Source organism: Betta splendens, chromosome 11 (assembly GCF_900634795.4).
Source record: "Betta splendens chromosome 11, fBetSpl5.4, whole genome shotgun sequence".
Taxonomy (NCBI): Eukaryota; Metazoa; Chordata; class Actinopteri; order Anabantiformes; family Osphronemidae; genus Betta; species Betta splendens.
The window spans coordinates 697,722-721,198 of NC_040891.2; the positions used below are offsets into that span (position 1 = coordinate 697,722).

Below are 23,477 nucleotides of genomic sequence, written 5' to 3' on the forward strand. Positions count from 1 at the left end.
GGAGTGATAGGAAAAGTGACAGGAGCAGGGTATGTCAGGAAGGAAAGGAGTTAAGGGAAGTCGAAGAGTGAATGAAAAGGGAAGTGTAAATGTGATAATGACAATAGAGGGATGAAAAAGTACTGTGAACATTGCATTTTAGTGTGTAGCTTGTAAAAATATGCCGAACGCATAGACTAACATTGCACGAAGCTTTGCTTGACGAAATGGTGTTTAATGCATCAACCAAGTTTCTATGTGAAACAGATGATTAATATACGCAGGAAAGCTGTGTTGTTCCATTGCAGGAAAGAAGAGGACAAAGAAGATCAAACTCCGGATCACTGATGGGCCCTGAGTGACACTGCTGACTCATTTAGCAGAACAAGGTCACAGGCTAGCCTTTCTAAATTATAGTTCTCATAGAGCAAGAGTCACTCTCTTAGCTCACGTGCACGACAAAAACCCTGAGCTCATGACATGACTGACTGATACTGTATATGCTCTACGGACTGACTATGACACATGTCGATGATGTTTCTTGTTGTTGATTATATATAATGAGGGTTTAACAATTTTCATTCTACATCTCAGTGTGTTGTTGTCCACAGGAAGCTCACATTAACAACTTCAACCCTTCTCTCTACACAGAGTTGCAGTGGAGAAACTGTGTCAGCATAAACATCTCGCTTAAACAAATTTTTTTCCCTAACCAGCTTCTCTCCTACTCTTAACCTCCATCCACAGGTTACTTCAGTATCAGAGGAGGGTGTGTCTTATGATCTGCTACAACTGTGGGTTTTTATATTCTCTGATCTTTTGATTTCTACAGCGACGACCTGGAACAAAAAGCAAACTATATGCTCTATTCAGTCTAACCCTAACCCTAGCTCTGTAGGATGGTTTATGCTGCACTATAGTGCAGATCTTTCTGCCTCTCAGCTATCAGCTCTCAGGTCACAGCTGGAGCACCAGTCTGAGGGGAACAGAGGATGGTGCAGCAGAAGTGTGCTGGAACCCTGGACAGTCGGGAAACAAGGGACTCTGTGTTCAACGTGAAGGCAAGCTGGGCCAACTGGGTCGCAAGCAGAAAGGCAGGGCATCAGATGAGGTTCAGAGGACAACGCAGAGGGTGCAGTGCCACAGCTTAGGAAAAGAGAAGAGCTTAGGTGTTCTATTCACCACAGATTTGTGAATCTTTAACTTTGCTGTGTCATCTTAATGTTGAAGTTCATGTCTATTTAATATAATGCAGCATGATGAGTCAAAGAGGAGCTTTCTTGGCCGCTCGCTTTCAAGATTGATGGGCATTAAAATGCCCATGAGGAGGGGATTTGTAGTATATTTATGTATCATATCATATATTATTATATAGGTAGTGAACAATCTGTTCGGGTCAGGTTAAGATGCAGTGACTGTTCCTCAACCCTTGCAGTTTCGCAGGGCCGTTGTCTGGGGAGCATCTGGGATAGACTCCAGGAAACAGACATTTACATTTACTTTTAGCAGTAAAATTGATCATTGCGGTATGAGAGAAGTACAGAGAGTAGATGGGTTCGTGTGGGGTGGGGTGAAAGAGTTTGCTTAAACTGGGTTCGTAGAATCTGGGTTCGCAGAATCTGTTGCGTAAACTGTTTATTCGAGCTGTTCCTAAGGAAATATTCAAAATGTCACGCCGACCTGGGAAAGGAACTGGGAGGTTGATGGTGGGCCAGATGCAGCTGGAGCTGGACAGATAACACGGCCCAGCGCCAGGACTTTCCGAGTAGCCGAGAAAAACATCTACACGTCCTTATTTGGACATGTGGAAAGACTTTAGGTGCTGGTTATAAGCAGGCCTTCACAGGCTGGGGTTTTCAGAGCGCTTCGCAGAGGGTCCGCTGGTAGCACACAGCGGACCTTTTCCGACCTCTCGGTTCTCTCTGCAGAGGAACAAGCAGGTGAATTCGGTCTCTGCCTCTCTTGTTATTACTCTTTTGTAATCATTATATGATTGTTTTAATTTGTCATGTATAATAAATTTGTAGGCTATTCATTTAAACTATAAAGTTGAGTTCTTATGAAATCTCTGTCGTGATTGAAGAACAAAGAGAATACACGACAAAAGAAAGTGTTAAGTCTATGGCTTTAGGATATAAAAGTTTCTTATTTTAAACCACCAACTAACAAAAACAGTTTAATTAAAATCTGTGGGTGAGAAGTTGTGTGCTTTAACCACTAGGCTCTTATAAGTGATGGATGGATGAAGTAGTTCACAAATGTATCTGGTTACATCAGGTAACAGCACTGCAGGACTCAGGTGCTTTGGGGAGAAGGGGGTGGTGTGAAACCAGTCTAACTAGTGCTGTGGATGGTCGTTCTGTCTGAAAAGAGGCTCTCTATTGTTATGTTCATCTAAGCTTGATTAGAAAATTGAAATGTTCTTTTTTAAATTTAAAACAGCTCCTGAAGCAGGCAGAATGACACACACTACATTCAAGTGAATAAGAATAATATATAGAATGAGAATTTAATAATTTCATTTGTGAAGTCCAACTCAACCTAATACAGCCAGTAACTGATAAACCTCCAGAAGGTAGTTTGGCAGCTTTGGCAGCGTGAGCTGCCGATGCTTATCTATGATTAAAAAAAAGTTAGTACAACATTTAATTCTGAAATGAAGTCAACTGTTCCAGTTTTCTCAACTTTTTAATTCACTGTTTACACAGACTATTGTCTGTCTGTCTGTTTGTCTGTCTGCCCTAGCAAACAGTGTAGAACTGACGTTATCAGATCTATGTCCTGTTCTCAGAACTGTGCCTATACTTGCTGCTTGACCCTAACTCTATGGGTCAGATACTAAATCTCCACCTTTTGGTTTTACCCTGGAATTGCGTCTTTGGTGCTAAAATGGGGGTGGCCTCATTAACATTTTTAACAACTTCCCCAGACAGACCAAGGAGGGGGGCTGTTGACAATCGGCTGATGAGGGTGTGATAAGTGTGTGATCAGCGTCAGAAGAGTGACTGACAGTCGACTGAAATTAGCGAAAATGAACCGCTCCATCTGTAGGACTCCTTCTTCCCTTACCTCCGGCATCCACCACCGGGTTCAGGGATTACCACCACAACAGGCACTGGAGACCCTGCATCCACAGCTCTGAACGGTCCAATTGACAATGGAGGCAGAAAACATGGTCCACTCAGTCTCTATGTCTCCAACCTTACTCAGAATCTGGTTGAAGCTCTCTTGGAGGTGTGAGTTAAAGGTCTGTCTGACAGAGGGTTCAGCCAGATGTTCCCAGCAGACCCTTACAATACTATTGGGCCTGCCAAGTCATTCCAGCCTCCTTCCCTGCCAGTGGATCACCACCAGGTGGTGATCTCTCTCTTCATCCTAATGTCCAAAACATATGGCCGAAGGTCAGGTGAAACGACTACAAAGTCTTTTATCGGCCTCTCCATGTATCATTGTCTTTGCCCACGTGAGCATTAAAATGTCCCAGAAGAATGATGGGGTCCCCGGTTGGAGCGCTTTCCAACACTCCTTCCAGAGGTACTCCGGGTACTCCACACCACCGTTTGGCCCATAAGCACAAACGACAGTGAGTGACCTATCCCCCACCCGAAGGCGCAGGAAAGCGACCCTCTCGTCCACTGGGGAAAACTGTGGCTATGGGGAGCTATGAGCAAGCCCACAACAGCCCTCGCCACAGGCAACTCCAGAGTAGAAGAGGGTCCAGCCCCTCTCAAGGAGTTGGGTTCCAGAACCCAGGCTGTCAAGAGTCTTGTAACATTGTGGTGGAAATTTCCCATAAACAAGCAGATAAGAGAGTTGTCTTTTGTGTGATTTATTAAAAAAATAAAGGAAAATAAAAATAATGGCGAAAGCAAATCAAAAACACTGATGTTGATCGTGCACATCAACAAACCAAAAACCAGGAGATCGGTGCATACAACACAAAGGTGTGATGCAGAGAGCCCAAACTCTTTAGGTTGTGGTCCCTTTTTTTGGCCCTGTGGAATGTCTCTGTGGACCAATCAAATTGTTCGTGCCACCTTATCTTGTCAGTCAAACAGAACATCACATGTTTTACCTTGATGTACGACATAGCACAAGAGATTAGATGTTTGTGTGAGAATATTCAGTATTGAACCTAATCAGTCTTGTGTTGGATAAGAAAAAGCACAAAGGCACAATTCTTCCCTTTTACAAACATATAACTTGTAAGCCATTGTCAATCACAATCAAATTCAATTAAAATCTTGAATTCAACTTAAATCTCCTCTCATCATAATTAATAGAATATACAGAAAGTGAATTACTGTTAGAAGAACAATTTTTATGTAACAGTGTGTAGACTGAATGAGTAAAGGTAGTAGTATAAATTAAATAAGTGTAATCCACAGTAATGGCACATATCAAACTTAATACCAATAGTAAACAATGAGTGCTTTATCCATGAGTAAATCAGTGCAGGATAACCATCCCCAATCTGACTTTGAAAATCATCAAAATCAATGAATGATTCTATTTCTAAGAAGTTAACTTACAGTAAGTAAAATGCAGTTGCAACATGCAAGGCAACACCATACACCATGTATTTAGTAACTGTTTTGTGATTTTGACACAAAAGTCAAACTTAGTGAACTCTTTTTGCAAAACTCTACAAATCCCTGCATTTCTCAGCTCTTATGTCATGTGCTCACTTAGAATTCACTAGTATCGACATTCTTTACTTCATCAACAACAAGCAAACAATTACCAAGTTGAAAACACTATACATAAAAAATGAACAAATTTTTCAACAGATAGATTAGAGTCCGGCAACCCGCTGATATTTAATATTGTTCCCATGCTTGTCTTTTGTATTACCTGTGTTTACGTTGCTCCGGTTACTAAACATTATACTTGTTTCACCTGTCAGTCTTGGGTTGTTGCATTTGAGTTCTTCTCTCTAGTTATGTTTGTAGGCAACAGCAGCCTGTTCCCTGCTCATAGTGAGGGCTGTTCAAGTCCTTCCTGTCGCCAGTTTGTAACAACTCGTCTCCCTCTGAACACTACCCAAACAAATGCGTGGCCACACCGCAACTACAGGAAAAAAAAACAACGCCTGAGTCTAACAATCCCAAAGCGCTGCTGGCACTCCAGTCCATAAATATCTTACCCCATGCAGCTCCCACTCAACCTCCGAGTGGAACGGATGTCCTCTTAGTCCTGAATTATGAGAACCGGCAGCACTGGAAACACCTGTGAGCCTTTATCTCCTCCCCTCCCAATCAGAGAGCCACCCACGTCAACCGCCAGGTGACACCGGCTACATTAAACCTCTGAATTCTGTCTTTTGAGTCTTGAATGTTCTGCAATATTGTAAAATTAGCAAAAAATAATGGGATTCAATCCCACTGTCAGTGCAGCAAAATAACATTACACTCGCAGCCTTAACCACCACATAACTGAGAGCTTACTACTGATCTGACATCATGCAACAGATATGACATACATAAAGATGTTTTTTCTAAACAGTAGCAGCTAAATCAAACTGTCACCAGGTAGACATGTGTTGAAGAAGTAGAGAAAACAAACGTTGAGGAGGAAGAAACTGAGTCAGAGCTTGGGTCCCAGGAAGAGGCAGAAGGAGTCGAGGTGAGGACAAATTCCAAGAAGGAGAAGAAAGAATAAGGGTCCAGAAAGACCCAGGTGGAAGGAAAGTCACCAGGCTAGAATCTCCAAGCCCGAAAGAGGAGTGGAGCCGAGAGAAAAAGAGCGGAAACAGAGGGAATCTCTTCTGTGAAGCCCAGGAAGAGGAGGGCATCGGAATGAACCTCCTCCTTGAAGCCCGGAAAAAACATGGAGTCAGAGTGAGTCTCTACACCCTAGCTTGGAAATGGCATGGTATCGGAGGGAATCCCCATCGAGGAGTTGGAAATGAAGGGCGTGGAGGAGGTCTTTTAATTGGAATCCGAATCGGTGGTGAAGATATTCTACATCTTGGAATGAAGCCCTTTCTGGACGGCGGCGATGGTCTCCGCCTGCCAGCAGGCACTTGGGAGGTTTGAGGATAGATCAGCTGATCTGATAGATCAGAGAATGATGCAGATGACCACGGAGTTAGAGGTAGTAAAGAGAAAAGCGGAACAGTCTGGGATGAAAGAGCGAGGAGAGTCAAGCTGGCAGGGCACTGGGGTCAAGCGACAAGAGAGAGCACAGAGCAGTTGTCTGAGTGAGTACCTTGGACGAACGGAGGATCAGAGGTGAAGGGAATGGAAATCCTAAAGAAATAATCAAGCATGCAAGAGATGATGCCAATAAAAATGATAATTGCAATCTCTGTGCTGTGTAATGTTTTGACTAATTGCTAAAGGAAAGTAATAATAATGATTTAAGTTTATCAGTATGGTGCTTCTTAATGATGATTTTATAAAGATAATGTTGGGGTTAAGGTGTTAAAGGTGTTATATTCATGCCCTATTGCAGGAGTTGTTTACCAGGGTAAAGTAAGGTCAAACAGTTCAAGGACATAACTAAGGCTTTGAGAAATCTGATGTGTAAGCTGAATTCTTGCAATCTTGCTCAAACTGGGTTTTTGCAGAAAAAAGGGTCAGGTGAAAACAACTGAGAAGTCAAAAAAGAGAAGTAGCTAGATTGTTTGGTCACGTAGCCAGGTCCAAGGAAAGTTCATGTTATGACTGTATTCGCTTTAGGGTTGTGATCGGGCAGAAGATATTGATCACACTGTAAAATAAGAGTATAGGATTATGTAGGAAGGCTAGAGGATAGGCACAAAATGTGTATAAAAACTCCAGGTTTTGGCTGGTTGGGCAGAAGATGTTGTGGCTAGGGGACACTATCAGTCTGGACAAAATTGAGAAACAAACGAGGGAGGAACAAAGAAAGCAGCGATAAAGACACCTGCCTCCGGCCAGCTGAGCATTTTCACCCGGACGGGATGAAGCATCACAGGGAGAATCACATTCGGAACAAGAGTGAACTGGACGGAGGAAAATTAACAATCACATCTCCCCCTCATCAGCCCCCAGGCTCAAACACCAAGCAATAAGGGGATTGAGTAAGAAAGCGAAGAAGTCAGGGAAAAAAAATTAATATTTGGACTATGTGAATTGAAATCTTTAATCTTTGATTGATCTATCACTTGCTGTTTGCTTTTGCTGAATAAAGCACCAACTTTGGAGTTAAAGTAACAGCGACCGCTCTTTAATTATATTAGGAAAAAAAATTCTTCAAAAGAACTCGTAGCCTTTCCTCATTGATGTAAAAAGCAATAGATCGTGTGTGACTAAGCCAGGCTGCATAGGAAAGACTCTTTAGTCTTTAGTCAAATTTAGTCCAGACCCATAAATCAACACATCCTGTGTGGTAAAAGTGTACTGCCAAAATCTTTTCCAGCAACCATAGCAACTGTTACATATAAGAAGGAAGCTACTATAACTCATTGTTACTTCTTGCTATGTGTAATCTTCTGGTCTGTACAGGTGCTACTGAGTGTGATGCAGGGTGGACATGAGGATTAAAAGCAGTGAATTAGCTGGATGAATTCCTTCGCTTTGGCCTAAATTAGAAACTGTGTTGTCACACCACGAGCTAACAGATTAACCACTGTTGTGGAAATCTTCTCGGAGATCATCACTGTGATAAACCATCTCAAAGTTTACTCTCATGTCGACACGGAGTGGATCACAATTACATAACATCTAAGACGTAAGGCACATCCTACTATGTACAAAGTATCCACTGAAGCGCTGAGGACACAGGACCTGTATTTATACCCTGTTACAAAACCCCACGAGCTGTTGACTGGTCTTTGATATACATGAGTGCAGTAAAGCCCCCTTTACTTCCTTTAACAATGTTCCCGTGTTCACTACAGTGAAACCCCACCATTTGATAACCAAATGCTTGATGACCCCCCAGGAACAACTCTCAGCCAGAGGCACAGCATCTCCTGACAAACACAAAATTTCCCACATTCCTCCCTTTTTGACACCAAGTGTCAAACATACAAACAAGGGAAATTATTGTTAATATTTGAAGTTATTGTCCATTTACTGTCTGTCTCTCTTTTAAGTCCTTGATGTTCTGTTGGTGCTCTTCCACATTCATAGAAGGAAACATGGTTTCCCTACTCACAGAAGATTCCTTAAACCTGTTCTGTTTGAGTTTCCGATGTTGCTCTTCTGTTGATTCCATCTCTGTTGTTCTTCTTTTTTTAATGTTGATTTGTTTCCCGATTTGAAGACATTCAAGCAGTTGAAGTTGATGTTCCACTGAATCTTCCACAGTCAGCAAATCTGCCCTAGCAGAAATATCGTTGATGATGCTTTCATTAACTTTCTAGTCATCTGTGGTCCAAAACAGTAGGTCAGGTCAGCTCCTGCTTTGAGGGGAGAATAGTCAAGGGAAGCTTAAAAGTATAAAACTTTAACAAGAAAACTAAAAGCAGTTACACCCTGTAGATAAATGACATCATCAATGACACAAAGCAGTAGCAGCTAATGCGGATAAAAGTTATCTAGATGTTAGTGTTAGAGTTAGTAAGTGTTAGTGTTAGAAAAATAGAAATAGAAAAACAGTTTCTTAGTGTGAATTACTCCAAAGCAACTTTCTCAAGTGAAAACAGGAAACATTTCATTACAACTATAAATCCTGTAAAATTAAAAACATGTTCAAAATAAAAGCAAAAACTGTTCTAAAAGCTATTGTGGAATAGTCTCAGTAACCATGTTGTTTGTGGTGGAAATTTTCCATAAAGAAGTAGATGAGAGAGAGTTGTCCTTTTGTGCGATTTATTGAAATAATAAAGAAAATAAAAATAATGGGGAAAGCAAATAAAAAGCATGGATGTTGATCGTGCACATCAACAAACCAAAAACCAGCTGGGGAGATCAGTGCACACACCACGAAGGTGTGATGCAAAGAGCCCACGATCCTCAGGTTGCTTCTGCCTTTTAGCTTCTCTGTCCGACTAGGGTGGAATGTCTTTCTAACCCAATCAAATTACACGCACCATCTCCTCCCTGTCGCAGTGTGTGTGAAGATTTTTACTTTCTCACACCTGCATCGCTGACGTCCAACTATCTGTGAGAAAGGAGCACCAAGTCTCAACAGACAGAGACACAACTCCCCGACCTTGGGTTTAGAGCTAGAGTTGAGAGTCTATCAGGCAGAGACAACCATTGAACAATGTAGGTGAAATGTCAAATGCATACAGTAAGACAAAACATAAGATATTAATTGCAGAACATAAGTCATAAATCATATAATAACTGCATAGAAATAAGGAAGAGACAATTTTTCCCATAACACTCCCCCCTTTTGATTACACATTAATCAACCACTAAAAGAATAAAAATTGTCAACATCACATTCTGTAATAATAAAAGATCCATGCAAATGAAACAATAAGGGTATTAACTCATCAAGATTCAAAATACACCTTCACATAAAATGCAAGTAACTTAGGGACAAAAGGTTGGGAGCTGTTTTTGGTGGGTAGTTATACAAGAATAACCTCTCTATCGGCATGCGAAGAAAATGAGCCCATACCATCGTCAAAGTCATTAAGTGAGTTAGAGTTGGGGTTTTTGAACATAGTGCATTGTGTCATTTGATACGAGAGTGTTGCTGAAGTCACACGCATGATGAGACCTCTAACCAGTGGGATAACGTAAAAACCAAACAAGAGAATCACAGCCATCTCAATTATAAAGGAAACAGCTGTGGACATGAGAACAGATTTCCATTTTCCAGACATTTCGTCTAGCCAATTCCAAGAGGAAAGAACCTATACCAGAGTTAGCTGAGATTCTGAAGGCCGTGTAGCGCCTTCGCCACAATACCATTAGAATCAGTGTTATTCAGGATGTAAGTACAACATGCCTCTCCAAACATAACACAAACGCCTCTTTTCTCTGCTAACAACGTGTCTACGGCCATTCAATAGTAATGTAATAAAGACAATTAATGTATGATAGCCATAGGTTTCCGGTGGGGTTCTGTTTCATATAATCTTAAGATAGATTTCATGCTTTCGAATCTTTAATTGTACATTTGCGTCTAGAGCGAATAGGAGATTCAGGGATTTAACCAGAATGATGATGCGTTTTGTCTCATAACCTCTGTCATCTGTAGATGAAGGATAAAAACGAATTGTAGCAGTGAATAAAGTGATTGTGAGCAAATTAAACACCAAATTAATATTTAAACTCAGTGTTGTGAATTATGTGAAATTTTCTCATTCAAAAGTATTGTGTAAAGTTACATGGAAACATCATATGATCAAGGCAATAATCAGAGTAACATAAAATGTCTAACGCAACAAGGTTACAATTGATGTCTGTAACAATCTGCTTCTTCTTATTGAACAGTAGCGTTAGATTGTTTCCAACCTGTGTGTTGAAGTATTGACAGTTCGTTGGAGTTCTTCAGGTTGTGATCAGCTGATCACAGAGACTTCGTTATCACCGCCAGGTTTCCTCCCAATGTCGTCTGAGTCACTGTCACTCCCGTGATGTGAAGAGTCTACACGTCGTCCAGCGTCGGCAACTCAAGGCTGCTCGTGTGTGTGTTTTCTCAGGAGCGTGTGTGTAGATGTATGGTCTGATAGTGTGATTCACCGGCGCAGCTTCAGGCGGCGCTTGGCTCACACCTTTAGCTGAACGGTCAACGCAGCCTCGCCTCAGTGCGTGTGTGAGCACAGCGAGGGTCGTCCTTCTTAGTTCTTTTCGTCAGTGGTGGTTTTCTCGTGTGGTGTAGATGTAGATGGAGGGTCGTCTGTTGGATCCGGGACCTTCTTGCAGTGGAGTGGATCCAAGTCGCTCTCTCTGCGATCTTTACAGCCGTGTGGGTCGTCAGAAGGACCTGGAAGTGGCCTCGCCACCGTTTGGAGTCCCAGTGCTTCCTCCTGAACTCCTTAACGATCACCCAGTCTCCTGGTCGGATGGTGTAATGGTCCTGTCGCCTGTTTTCACCTGTTGGGAAATCTGAATTATGGGGAAAAGGTGTTTGGGCGGCACGGCTGCCACCAGGCCCAAACCAGACTCCATGGCTACAGGTGGAACCATTCGTCAGCCAGAGTCTGCGTTCCTGTGAGGTACAAAATGTTTAAAGCACAGGGAGAGAGGAAGGAAAGGATAGAGAGAGTTGGAGAGAGGGAACAAGGATCAGGAGAGGAAACAAGGATCAGGAGAGGGAGGGGTTGTTGGGCAGCGACCTTCGCAGCAGCGTCTGCAGCTGCATGTCGGCACAAACAAAGTCATCACTGATGTTGTGAGTCGGACAGTTACAAACAGCATTAGCTGTAGGCAGCAGGACAGCGTCCAGCAAAGCAGAACCTAATCATGAAGTGAGATAGGTTTGCAATCAGACTTCAAAAGCTTCCTATGCTTCCACAGAGCGTCTGTGAGTCTGTGTAGATGGTAACAGACTCTCCTTCTGCTAGTTTACTAGCTTCAGTCAATGTGATCAACTCTGCAGCCTGAGCAGAGTAGTGTCTTAGCAAAGAGCCAGACTTCAAAGACGACCTCTTGATAGTAACGTTCAGCATGTTGAGTAAGGTGGTGTTGTATCTAAGCCGTCGGGCTGTAGAACGTGGGATCTATTCCAAAAGAATCAAAGACACAGTATGAGGACAAAGAACAGAAGTCGTACAACCTGATCTCTCATCCACTGTTTGAGTGAAAGGTCGCATAGGGTCAGATCAGGAAGACCCAAAGTAGGAGCCAACTGAAGAGCAAGCATGAGGTCAGTGAACGTTGTTCAGCCTCAGACGTCCACGTGAGACAAGAAGTGGACGATGAAGACGTCTGCATCAGAACCCTGAGTGGGGCCTCAAAGACAGTAAAGTTAGGAACGAAAGTCCTACAATAAGAACAAAGACCTAGAAAAGATATCAGCTGTTTTTACGTGCACGGTTTAGGCAGGTTTCAAATTGCTTTAACTCAGTTGGGTGAGATGGATTTGCCATCAGCTGTAATTACAATGACCCAGAAAATAACCTTTGTCTGAACAAAGTGTAATTTAGACAGGCTCTCTTTGTGGCCTGTTGCATCCAATGTTTCAGTAGCTTAGTGGTGTCTGCAGTAACGCCATCTATGGCTTCCTTCAAGAGGCTGTTGTTGTTTACATGGTCTGTGGTCAGATTTAGGTGTGATGACCACTGGTTCACATCCTCTGATCAAACCTACATCATGTCTGTGTGTGAGCCACAGGGAAGCAGTGGCTTCCTGTAAGACTGAGTGTTGGGTCAGAGCGTCCTCTGAAAAATAAAAATAAAAACATGTAGTGTGTCATTAGAATACGGAGGTACCCAGTTCACTGTTTGCTGCACATGACGGGCAGAATAAAAAAACGTTTTCTAAAAGTATGCAAAGTAGGTAAATACGTCACATGGGGTCAGAAGTCGTTCACCAGTCTCCACCCCGTTGACATCTGTTCACGAAAGGACCCATGTCCTGCATCTGTCTCCATCATGTTTTCACAGAGGGACGTGTGGAACTGTAGAATAAAAAATAAAAAATCTTTTTGTTCGTTAGGAAAAGAAATCGCAAGCGCAGACCTGTGTTCATCGCAAAAGAATGAAGTTGAGGTCAGTTTGAGTGTGTGTGTGAAATCATAAACAAGCTGTGATGCAGCCTGTGTGAGGGCCTCAGTTACAGCCCCCCCTCAGCAGCCAATGATAAGAGCACAGCTGAGCTGAAGTTAACAGCAACAAAAGAGGGATTATTTAGAATGTCTGTAGATGTAACCTGCACTCCGTCTGGAGTGGAAATCAATCAAATACCTAATTTACACATGAGATCTCTTCCTAAAAATTTAACTGGGCATAAATTTGAAAGCAACAATAAATCTCAAGGTGTCTTGCTGTCAGATGTTACACAAGACAGTGGGAGAGTAAGCTTTTAATAGTTTAATAGTCTGGTACGTACAGTAATTATTATTACTTCTCTCTAATAGTCATCTTCCCTTTAATAGTCATTAAAAGTCTGTTTCAGTCGGTCTCAGTCTTCCTACGGTCTGGTTTTGTTTTTTCTATAGTCTGTTTTGTTTCTCTACAGTCTGTTTTGTTTTTCTATAGTCTGATTTTGTTTTTCTATAGTCTGGCCAGACAAACCTATGTTGTGCACAAGTATTTTTAGAAACATGAAGGATTTTATTACTGAATTTGTTGCAAGTTGAAATAGTTTAAACCCATCAGACTGCAAAGTCATGCAGCAGTTGTCGTTTAGCTGTTTGTCATCATTGTAAAATCACTCTGTGGGATTTTTTTTTGAGCAGAAAGCGATTCTTCATTGCAATAAGCAGATAAGCATGAACATGAATTTGAGCGTGTATCAGCTGTAAGCGTGTTTCTTCATTGCGTGTATGAATGTGTGTGTGTGTGTTTGCGGTACCGTCTTGTACGTCACGTGAAAAGGAACCGTCACCTTCCTCCTTCCCCAACCATCAGTCTGATGTGAGCGCCAGTGGGGTGAAGCCTTTCAATGGGACAGTTGTTCCTCGATGACAGACCTTTCCTGGATGCTTGGATGCAGCTCTATTGGGCCGATCACGTCTGAAGCCTCTCCTGTTGTTTCAACCAGTGTCTGTGTTAGAGCACGTCTTCTCTGCTGTTGCTCTGTCCTTGTTTTCCTTTGCTGATTGTCATAAGCAGGTGTCTGTCAGACACACACGCGTGTATGACACTTTCACGGCTTCAGAAGCTTCAGACACAGTCCTTTCATGCTGGTGCAGGGCTTGTAGTAGCTGGTTCATCTGATGAGCCCAGAACGTGATGGCTGCAGACGTTGTGGAGTCTGTGAGGCGTCCATGCTGAGGTCTGTGTCCTCCAGCTGCTGTGGTGTCAGAGCTTCCACCCTGTTCTGGTTGTTGGTCGGCGCTTCTTCTCCTTCGGTTCTTCTGCTGATGGTGGGAAAGGAGTCCAGATCCGGATTTACCCTCATCGCGCTCAGTTCTGCATTAGAATAGAGAGCAGAAACAATGGGAGCATTTGCTCTTGGCATGATATGTGTGTGGTGTATGTGTGTGGTGTGTGTGTGGTGTATGTGTGTGTGGCAGAGTGCAAACAATTCTTCCCCAGAGTTGTTATCTCCTTTTTTTTCCTGTTACTCTCATCTTTTGTTTCTTTTAGGGCTTTAGTTTTGATAGTTTTGTTTTTTCAGATCTTTTCTTTTGTATCTAACTTTTCTTTTAAAGGTGCATATGTCTTTTACACTAAGTGATTCTCCTTTTGAACCCATAACCAGTTTCCCACTCATGGAAACATGAAACGCACTAATAACCATATTTACTTTTACTTTTAATTACCTTTACTTTTGTAATGCTGCAGTCTGGTGGTGGAGACTTAGATTGCCCCGAACCCATCTTTCAGAGTCCCGGCGGTTTTCTGCCTTAGACTTTTTTGTGTTCCGGCCGGAACCTTTTTTCGAAATTTCTCTTCCACGGACGTCTCCGTAGAAAGGGAACCGCTCAGATCAGCGACAGGGTTCTCGGAAGTGGTCCCTCACCGTCAGGCCCCTCTAAGACCCGGGTCCCTCGTATCTCAAAACCACTTCCCCCTGCAAACGCGCTCCGTATTTCAGAAGCCGTCTTTTATTTCCTTGTCCACTCCCTTTGGACTGCGCTCAGATCTGCACACTGGTCTGTATCCTCAGTACAGACAAAACAAGCTCGGTCCCACGAGCCAACCCTTAGCAACCACCGTCTCGACCACCAGGGCAGACTTTGACCTAATTCATTTTACCCGAATATTAAATTTTTTAATTAAAAGAAATTGTTTGGTCCTAATTATTATATTTTAGATGTTTTTCAGCCACATAGTCGTTTTAGAAATATTATTATCTCTAGTCCTAGTTATGTTTTCTTTTATGTTTTTTTCCAAATTAAAAGGAATCTCTCTCACCGAGCCGAGCCAAATTAGGATTTGAGTTTGAATCTGAGTTCGTGGATCTCGTCAGAGGCGATCCAGACGGGTGAGCAGTCCTCTCAGCTCTGAATGTCTGTAGAGGTTTGGAGGCTGAGCGACCCTAGTCCTCAGGACTATCGTCCCTGGTCACACCGTCCAGACGACCTGCCGCGGGATCCTGTTCGTGACGCCAATTTCTGTGGTGGAAATTTTCCATAAAGAAGTAGATGAGAGAGAGTTGTCCTTTTGTGCGATTTATTGAAATAATAAAGAAAATAAAAATAATGGGGAAAGCAAATAAAAAGCATGGATGTTGATCGTGCACATCAACAAACCAAAAACCAGCTGGGGAGATCAGTGCACACACCACGAAGGTGTGATGCAAAGAGCCCACGATCCTCAGGTTGCTTCTGCCTTTTAGCTTCTCTGTCCGACTAGGGTGGAATGTCTTTCTAACCCAATCAAATTACACGCACCATCTCCTCCCTGTCGCAGTGTGTGTGAAGATTTTTACTTTCTCACACCTGCATCGCTGACGTCCAACTATCTGTGAGAAAGGAGCACCAAGTCTCAACAGACAGAGACACAACTCCCCGACCTTGGGTTTAGAGCTAGAGTTGAGAGTCTATCAGGCAGAGACAACCATTGAACAATGTAGGTGAAATGTCAAATGCATACAGTAAGACAAAACATAAGATATTAATTGCAGAACATAAGTCATAAATCATATAATAACTGCATAGAAATAAGGAAGAGACAATTTTTCCCATAACACTGTTACTGTAGTCAAACATTATAAAAATGTGAAGCAGAAAGTATCATAGGTTTCACTGTGAGGTCTTACTATGGCTCCTATGACAATTATATAAAACAGAATCATTTCAGATCTTTGTTTGTGAAAATAATAAAACAGTAGCCGATGCATTTTTATTGAATTTAAATAGATTGAACATCAATAAAGAATAGATTACAGTAGATGTTTAGTTCAAACCCAATCATTTTGAAGGATCTAATCATTCATCTTTTCAAACCCTGGCTTTGGAGGTTTCCATCCATCCATCGATTTTACAAACCGCTTATTCCCTAATGCGGGGTCACGGGGGTGCCGGAGCCTAACCCAGCTGGCTATGGGCGAGAGGCAGGGTACACCCTGGACGGGTCACCAGTCCATCGCAGGGCAACACACTTTGGAGGTTATAGCTGTTAAATAGTTCCTTTAGAGATTTTTATTTATTTTTGTATTTTATTTTATTTTATTTTTTTACTGATTGATAATAATGTGGCTTCTTCAAGTAAAACTTGCATTTAAGATTTAATTTGATTTGAATGTATTTTTAATCCAGTTTTGATTGTCATCTTGAAACCACCACTATCATTCTCAGAAGAAATTATCTAGGTTAACATCAATAAAGTTCAGTCTTTTTCAACTCTTAATATTGGATGAGAAATCAGAACCACTTTCAAAAAACAAAAAATGTAAAAATTAAAAACAAATATTTAGACCTCCTCCCTTTTGATACATGGATTTAACCCATGAGTCAATTGTGTTAAAAAGAAGAGATGTTAGCATGTGTACCTGGATTAACCCAGGTTCACCCTTCATCAAAACCTGATTTCACAAAGATAATATGGATTGAAAATGACAAGAACAGAAATGATTGTATGTGGTCCTTCAAACATTTGTTTAAAGCATCTCATTTGAAAAACTCATTTTACTGCAGATAATCTAAGGTTAAAACAAACAAAAGCATATAAAACAATCAAAAAATCCCCAAAACAAGCAAAAACAAAACTATATACTGTACAGTATTTAAACTGAATTCAGTAGCACCTCTTATAACTCTTAGGAAGAAACATCTGTTTGGTTCTGTTTGTTAAATGAGACTTCCACAGAGCATGATTAGGTTAAATAAATGTAACAAAATAATTTGTTGCATCTTCTCTTTTGTTCTGATTCTGGTGCCTGTAATCAACAAACACCTACTGGAAGAAAATACTTTTTTCCTGGAAGGAGTAGTTAGTGAGAGTCTTGGTCTGTGACCTTCACAGAGGTCAGAGAGAGGTCAGAGAGTGTCCTTTCTCCCCCACTGTGGGTCTTCGGCTGCTGGTCAACATCAGCTTTTGTTGGTGCCAGATTTCTGTAGAGATGACATCTCCTTGATGGATCAAAGCTCCTCACACAGAGACAGCAGGGTACAGATCCCTGATTCCTCCACTACTTGCTAATTTATCACCATTGTTCACTTTCACAAGACTTTCTTTCTCAAAACACATCTTACTACAGATTTCCATATGTTCTTAACTTCTTTTACCTTCTTCTTCCTTCTTGCCAACTTCCTTTTTCTCCTGCTTCAATCTTTTGCTAAATGAGTGACATGGACTACATACACTAACAACAAAATGTTATTTGTTCTATAGTTTACCTGGGGCCCGTTTCAAGAAGGAGGTTTAATAAACTCTGAGTTAAAACGAAACTCTGAGTTGATTTACTCTGAGTTTGCAAACCTGGAGTTTTCGGTTCCAGAACAGCTGAAAACAGTTGGTTTAAGCCACTCTGAGTTGTCTGACTCAGAGTTAAGCGCGTGCACAGCGACGATACAAAGCCCTGATCAATGGAGTGAAGATATTACGAGTCACCATGGCAACAGGACACCAAAATACGTCCGGAAATGGATATGATACCTCAAGCAAATAGCGACTACGAGCCTATATTCCGTAGGAAAAGCAACACAGCTGCAGCGGCGAAAGAGAAAGAATTAGCTTGAAAGAAAATAGATGTCCGAGTCAATGCGTAAGTTTACATTTTAATCATACAGTGTTCAGCGTAACTAAATACTAAATAATTTTAGCATTGTTGTTATTTATGTATTGTATGTATGTATGTATTTCACTCGTAAAGTAAGGACTTGTAAAGTAATTTTTCACTCATCTAAGGAGTTACTTCAGTAATTGCATAAAATACCGATGTTTGTATGAATTAAAAGTGCAGTGTTATGTCTATGCATTTTTAAAATTCCTGTTGTGGTTGATGTCCGATTTGTAAAGTAATGATAATTCAATAATCCAATACGTTTTATGGAGAGCAATTATTACATTAATCTAATTAGGTTTTTAAAAGTTACCCAAAACACGTAATAATATAAGAATTTAATTTCAGTTTTTACGTAGGCGCAATCCTGCAGGCATAAAAGAACGTGGCTAAAAATTAAATATAAAAACATAATTCAAACAGGTATAAGGCACCATCCTATCATGGGTGTAGACTACCTGACTACTTCCTGACAACATTTGACATATTAAATAACTAAATAGCTTGCAGAGTATAGCAGTGCAGCAGCATTTTCAACATGGCTGTAATGTTTTCACACAGTTAAATCATTTGACTTCTACTCAGCCAACAGAAAGAAGGCAGAGACTAGAACAACTGGTGGAGGACCTGCACCTCCACCACTGAGGCATGCAGAGGAGAAGGCCCTCAGCATGAACACTGGAAAGCAGAGGCTGAAGGAATTCCTGGAGGGAGTTCATCAGAACCAGTCACTCCCCAGGATACAAGTGCATTTGTAAAATGTAAGAGGCCAACCTTTATATTTGATTTTTTACATAGGCTACTTTTGATATATTAATTTCTTAGAGTCTGGGTTGGGTTCTTTGTTGGTCTTAACAGATTCTGATGGTAATATATGAATCCTCCTGTCACAACAGAAGCCCAGGATGTTGTGAGTATCATACTAAATAAAGCTTAAATTATGATAAGCAGTATTACAAAGTGTAATATTAATACAGTTTATACACAGCACATGATTTCTGATGTTTGTGTTGCGTAGCCTAAATGATGTAACTTGATCTCCAAGTATACAAGTATACATTATTATCTTCCCTCTGCCCCAGAGTGTGAAAGAACAGCAGGAGGACGTCAGTCACGTTCTGCTGCACAGATGCACACAGTTCAGGTATGTTCAATAAACACCAGAGTTCAATTCTGTAAGACTAATGAGGAACTATGTCTTGTAACTATAAATCTTCTGTATTTTAAGTTACCGGTTACAGAGTTGTATAAACTAAATCTCAAGGAAATATCACACTTGTACCACAAGATTGAAAAGACAGATCTAGAAATTGAAATTCCCAAACACAAGCTGGAGATGAGTGTATAGTTAAAGGTGAATTGTATGAATAATTGGAAGAATCATAAAATCTAACAATTGCCTTTGTATTTGTAGGAAATGAAGAAAACCAAATAAATTATGATTTGCATTTATTCAGTTTCTTTGATTGGTGGTGGTGATGGTTTAGTAAAACATTACAGCAAATCACATCTGACTGTCCATCCACTCTGCAGATTACCATGATGGAAGGAGTCTCCTCAGGGTCTTGTATTTGTAGGGCAGGGTGTTGCTCCCCTCTAATAACTGCAATAATGTGGAGAACAACACATGCCACAATAATGTCACAGGCCTCTCAGGTGTTTCCCTGAGTTGACGTAGGCACTGAAGACGTGCTTTCAACAGGCCTATGGTCATTTCCACCCGGGCTCTTGTTCTGCAGGGCCACATTAAAGCGCTGCTGGGGGCCTGCTTCAGGTTCTGGGTGAGGGGTCAGTAGTGTGGGCTGGCATTAACCCCTATCTCCAGCAGAAAGCCGTCAATCTCTCCTATAAGAAAGTTAACATTACTTTAGTGCTGCATAGAAGTGTTCCTGTGAGTGTGAGTGCATGCATTGAAATAAGTGTATAGGACATACATGTACTTACCCTAGTGCAGCCTGTTACTTAGGGTTGACTCACTATATATTCATGAGTTCATGAGTGATATGTGCAGCATCACATATGATCTTGGTGATGTAAACAATGTAATGTCAGTTACAGTGACCATTAGAAAGAGTAGTCAGTGCACCTGCACATTTATCAGTTTATTTCAGATCACAGCAAGATATTATTAACTGATCATCATTTTTCAGATTAGCCTCAATGAAACAAATTAATTACCACATACCTGTAATCCTGTGAAACTCTTCTTTAATGGCTCTGAGGAGTTTGTGTCAAAGAAAGCGCTTGAGGTCGAACTATTCTACATACAGTAGCTTCACTAATGTGCTCAGCATCTCCAATATTATAAAGAAAACTACCGTTTGCAAAAAAAAAACGTAACGCAACACAAAGAATCTGTTCGGATGTAAAAGCACGGCCACGATGGGTGATGTGTTTGACGTATGGGTGGATAAGATTGTTAATGTATGTATGGAGTCTCGATAAAAACGGTACCGCTGAAATAAATATGCACGGCGATATGACGGAAAATTAACTCGTGGCGTTAAAATCCTTTCGCGGCGTAAATTCAATGCCGTGTGAATTAATACAGCTACAGGATCCTCTAGAAACGGACATTTTGGTCTCTTCGCGAAGGAAACAGGTGAAATCTATGAATGCACTGAAAGATTAAACGAGGTATTTTAACACTGTTCACTTTAAAAAAGGGGCTGAGACCGAAGGAAACTCTGGGTTTCCCGAATAAAACCTGCTCGCGACCAGGTTAGGTTCACAGAGTCAGTTGCCATAGTAACTGACTCTGAGTTTCGATTACCTCGCCTCTTGAAACGGCTTAAACTTACCCCGCTTTACGGGTTTAAGTAACCCCGCTTTCTGAAACTGAAAACTCTGACTTTTCCTCATTTCGGAGTCAACAAACTCAGAGTTTCCACAAAACCACCTTCTTGAAACGGGCCACTCCGTGTCGACATGATCATATGTGATGCTGCACATATCATAAACGTGAACTCATGAATATATAGTGAGTCAACCCTAAGTAACAGGCTGCACTGTGGTAAGTACATGTATGTCCTATACACTTATTTCAATGCATGCACTCACACTCACAGGAACACTTCTATGCAGCACTAAAGTAATGTTAACTTTCTTATAGGAGAGATTGACGGCTTTCTGCTGGAGATAGGGGTTAATGCCAGCCCACACTACTGACCCCTCACCCAGAACCTGAAGCAGGCCCCCAGCAGCGCTTTAATGTGGCCCTGCAGAACAAGAGCCCGTGTGGAAATGACCATAGGCCTGTTGAAAGCACTTCTTCAGTGCCTACGTCACCTCAGGGAAACACCTGAGAGGCCTGTGACATTAATGTGACATGTGTTGTTCTCCACATTATTGCAGTTATTAGAGGGGAGCAACACCCTGCCCTACAAATACAAGACCCTGAGGAGACTCCTTCCATCATGGTAATCTGCAGAGTGGATGGACAGTCAGAGATGTGATTTGCCGTAATGTTTTACTAAACCATCACCACCACCAATCAAAGAAACTGAATAAATGCAAATCATAATTTATTTGGTTTTCTTCATTTCCTACAAATACAAAGGCAATTGTTAGATTTTATGATTCTTCCAATTATTCATACAATTCACCAATTATTCATACAATTCACCTTTAACTATACACTCATCTCCAGCTTGTGTTTGGGAATTTCAATTTCTAGATCTGTCTTTTCAATCTTGTGGTACAAGTGTGATATTTCCTTGAGATTTAGTTTATACAACTCTGTAACCAGTAACTTAAAATACAGGAGATTTATAGTTACAAGACATAGTTCCTCATTAGTCTTACAGAATTGAACTCTGGTGTTTATTGAACATACCTGAACTGTGTGCATCTGTGCAGCAGAACGTGACTGACCTCCTCCTGCTGTTCTTTCACACTCTGGGGCAGAGGGGAGATAATAAGGTATACTTGTATACTTGGAGATCAAGTTACATCATTTAGGCTACGCCTCTTACATTTTACAAATGCACTTGTATCCTGGGGAGTGACTGGTTCTGATGAACTCCCTCCAGGAATTCCTTCAGCCTCTGCTTTCCAGTGTTCAGGCTGAGGGCCTTCTCCTCTGCATGCGTCAGTGTTGGAGGTGCAGGTCCTCCACCAGTTGTTCTAGTCTCTGCCTTCTTTCTGTTGGCTGAGTAGAAGTCAAATGATTTAACTGTGTGAAAACATTACAGTCATGTTGAAAATGCTGCTGCACTGCTATACTCTGCAAGCTATTTAGTTATTTAATATGTCAAATGTTGTCAGGAAGTAGTCAGGTAGTCTACACCCATGATATGATGGTGCCTTATACCTGTTTGAATTATGTTTTTATATTTAATTTTTAGCCACGTTCTTTTATGCCTGCAGGATTGCGCCTACGTAAAAACTAAAATTAAATTCTTATATTATTACATGTTTTGGGTAACTTTTAAAAACCTAATTAGATTAATGTAATAATTGCTCTCCATAAAACGTATTGGATTATTGAATTATCATTACTTTACAAATCTCACATCAACCACAACAGGAATTTTAAAAATGCATAGACATAACACTGCCCTTTTAATTCATACAAACATCGGTATTTTATGCAATTACTGAAGTAACTCCTTAGATGAGTGAAAAATTACTTTACAAGTCCTTACTTTACGAGTGAAATACATACATACATACAATACATAAATAACAACAATACTAAAATTATTTAGTATTTAGTTACGCTGAACACTGTATGATTAAAATGTAAACTTACGCATTGACTCGGGCATCTATTTTCTTTCAAGCTAACTCTTTCTCTTTCGCCGCTGCAGCCGTGTTGCTTTTCCTACGGAATATAGGCTCGTAGTCGCTAATTGCTTGAGGTATCATATCCATTTCCGGACGTCTTTTGTTGTCCTGTTGCCATGGTGACTCGTAATATCTTCACTCCATTGATCAGGGCTTTGTATCGTCGCTATGCACGCGCTTAACTCTGAGTCAGACAACTCAGAGTGGCTTAAACCAACTGTTTTCAGCTGTTCTGGAACCAAAAACTCCATGTTTGCAAACTCAGAGTAAATCAACTCAGAGTTTCGTTTTAACTCAGAGTTTATTAAACCTCCTTCTTGAAACGGGCCCCTGGTCTCTTGTACTGGAGATTACAGGGTAACAAACAAATGGTAGTTGACCATGTCCTTGTCCATGCTTGTCTATGAGGGAGCCTGAGCAATGCTGAGATGGAATAATTTCTTCTTACAGGTTTATAGAGGGGGAGACTCGCAGAGTTGCCAGTTTTGTAAAAGTTGCTTTAAATTTTGAGCCCCAGTGTATTAGACTATGTTGTAATGTTTGTATATTTGAGGGCTTGTGTGTATTGTCTGAGGGCAACATTTGATTTTGGAGCCAAACTGAATGGGTTTGCGCCGAATGTGAAATGAAAAGGAGGAAAGCTGAATTTTGACCTGAAAATAAGATGTTTAGAGAATTTGGTGAGATGTTATGGATTTGTGTTTACTATTGAAAAAATGCGAAGCGTAATTCCAAGAAATGTGTTTGAGCAATCGAGAAAAACTGTAAAAAATATTTCTAACTGTAGAGGGCAGTGCATGAGGCATAATCAATATTACAAACAACAGATATTGGGTACAGATGACCCAATTAGATGAGGTGCAATGAGAATAGGTTTTATGTCACATTGATTGTTGGGTTGTGTCACAAATGTTTTCTGCAATAAAATTACTCTTTGATTGTGGATTTACAAATTTTATGTGAATTTGTTAGTTTTAACACTGTAATTATTTACTAAATAAT

General features: G+C 41.0%; 2 long non-coding RNA genes across 3 annotated transcripts; one reads left to right on the forward strand and one right to left on the reverse strand.

Moving 5' to 3' along the window:
• Positions 1-8,745: 8,745 nt before the first annotated feature.
• On the reverse strand, positions 8,746-22,658 carry LOC129604818 (uncharacterized). The gene is made up of 4 exons (XR_008696076.1): positions 22,441-22,658; positions 21,662-21,837; positions 17,302-21,584; positions 8,746-13,927 (listed from the first exon to the last, which is right to left on the reverse strand). It is a non-coding gene; the product is annotated as an uncharacterized LOC129604818 (long non-coding RNA).
• Positions 17,534-19,199, forward strand: LOC129604817 (uncharacterized). 2 transcript variants are annotated; one of them, XR_008696074.1, is made up of 4 exons: positions 17,534-17,669; positions 18,273-18,448; positions 18,546-18,597; positions 18,770-18,906. It is a non-coding gene; the product is annotated as an uncharacterized LOC129604817 (long non-coding RNA). The 2 variants fall into 2 exon arrangements; XR_008696075.1 differs by lacking the exon at positions 17,534-17,669 and adding an exon at positions 19,102-19,199 and having other exon boundaries at positions 18,314-18,448; positions 18,770-18,831.
• Positions 22,659-23,477: the final 819 nt, after the last annotated feature.